Genomic DNA, 2,500 nt, shown 5'->3' with positions numbered 1-2,500 from the left:
TTTATATTTTAACCTTTATTGGTATTTTTCACTCCAAAATCGAGGCTTACTACCCCAGCGCCTAGCTACATACTCATAAAATTTCGCACATCCGTTTAATTCATAAAACGATTAAATCCACGACCTGCCATAACATCGTGCTCTTGAAATTAGGACTTGAATTATGTGAATTATTATTATGTGAAGAATTGGCAATACGGGAAATTGAATTTACAAAGGAAGTCCGGGTATTCATTAAATCCCATTCTGTGGTTAAATAATTCACAAAGATTGTTTCAAATCTTCTAAATGTTGGGAAATATCTGCTCATTGGTGAGTTTAAGAAAATATTTTATTTTATTTTTATGATTATTTAAATTTTTGTTTATATTTGTATAAAACAGTGGTTGTAGTTAACCTGAAACGTCCCTGCCTGGAAATCTATTGGACGTTAGTTCGAGACCCTCTAAAGCTCGATAGTTTCTAGTAGTGTCTGCAACCTCACCATCCCCTTGAGCTTGGAAGGGAAGGGGCAGAAGTTTGTTTGGCCAAGCCCTATAGGTCTACCTGCTGAGTCATAAGCAGCCATTGCCTGGCCCTCCCTGGTCCTAGCTTGGGTGGAGAGGAGTCTTGAGTGCTGATCATATGTATATATGGTCAGTCTCTAGGACATGTCCTGTCCCTTGTGTCTGTCATTCCAGGGCGACCTAATAAGCTTTTAAACGAGGTATATAGAAGTTACAGTTATGTGAAGAGATACTGCTTATATGATAAACAGATGAACATTAAACAAAAATTTAAGTAAGGAAAGTAAGGCAATTGAAGTTTTCAGTATTTCATATTAACGGAGGAATTCCTTTATATATTACATCATGAATATAATTCACCTATTTTTGTGTTTGGACAAAATAGGTATCAGCATTATGAAGGTGCATGAACTGACGTCAAACGTGTTTTTCCGTGGGAATGTTACGAACGTGGTCGAGAGAGAGAGAGAGAGAGAGAGAGAGAGAGAGAGAGAGAGAGAGAGAATAAGAATTTTAATGGCTTATGCGTGAAGGATATGCACAGGTAGTTAGTTGACTGTGGTTGGTTATAGACCGGACAGGGAGGGTCAGTGGGATATAAACTTTAAAAAAAAAAAAAAAAAAAAAAAACATACTTGGGACGCTAAAGGCTATCACTTTGAGCAGTTCTTCTAATGGAAAATTCGTATATCAAGCAATATATATATATATATATATATATATATATATATATATATATATATATATATATATATATATATATATATATATATATATTTATATATTTATATATATATGTATATGTATATATATAATATATATATTATATTTATATATATATATTTATATATTTATATATATATATATATATATATATATATATATATTTATATATATTATATATATATATTATATTTATATATTTATATATATATATATATATATATATATATATATATATATTTATATATATGTATATGTATATATATATATATATATATATATTATATTTATATATTTATATATATTATATATATATATATATATATATGTATATATATATATATATATTATATTTTATATTATTTATATATATATATATATATATATATATATATATATATATATATATATATATATATATATTTTAATTGAACCATACCTTGAAAGTAAGGATTATGAGTCAAATGATATGCCTTGATACTCGATACTGGTATTCAAGATATTTTATACTGGTAACATACCATTGTACCTATCCCATACCATATCGTTTTGAAGATATTAGAGCGTAATTTAATAAATGTTTATTGCTCCCGAAACCTTTCCACCCCAAACAAAGAGTCAGAATCTAATCAAACTGGATTTTTAATTAGTTGTTAAAATGGCGAATCAATCTCCCTCACGTAAGCCGAGTTAATGACTTGCTTTTTATCTTCCCCTTAAAGAAAGAGATAAGCGCAGTCATGCCTGAACATCACAAAAGCTGCTCTCTATCTTTTAATAGTTCCAGCCATCAGTCAGCGAAGGCGTGTCTGAGTCATTTAAAGGTTTATAGGCCACTCATGAATGGCAGAGGCAAGGGACAGTGACAGTGCTCTGGGTAGCAGGGTAATGGCCTAGAGACTGACCATTTATACTGTGCATATGATCAGCGCACAAGCTTCCACTTCACCCAAGCAAGGACTAGGGAGGGCCAGGCAATGGCTGCTGATTACTCAGCAGGTTGACCTATAGGCTCCCCCAAAATCCCCCAGCCTTAATTCACAATGATGGTAAGGTTACAGTCACTACAAGAAACCCTCGAGCTTGAGCGGTACTCGAACCCAGTTCAGTGATCGCCAGGCAGGGACTGTTTCCAATAGGCCACCACAACCTTAATCAAGAAGAGATAATCATGATATCAAGATACGATTCGTGACTTGTTGGTTCGCTCAGTCGGTGGTATAGGCGGCATCTGTTTATATCACCTGAGAATGGATTTCTCTCATTATCAT

The sequence above is a fragment of the Palaemon carinicauda genome, chromosome 12 (genome assembly GCF_036898095.1).
Source record: "Palaemon carinicauda isolate YSFRI2023 chromosome 12, ASM3689809v2, whole genome shotgun sequence".
Taxonomy (NCBI): domain Eukaryota; kingdom Metazoa; phylum Arthropoda; class Malacostraca; order Decapoda; family Palaemonidae; genus Palaemon; species Palaemon carinicauda.
The sequence above is the reverse complement of the archived record's forward strand: the minus strand, read 5'-3'. Positions refer to the sequence as shown.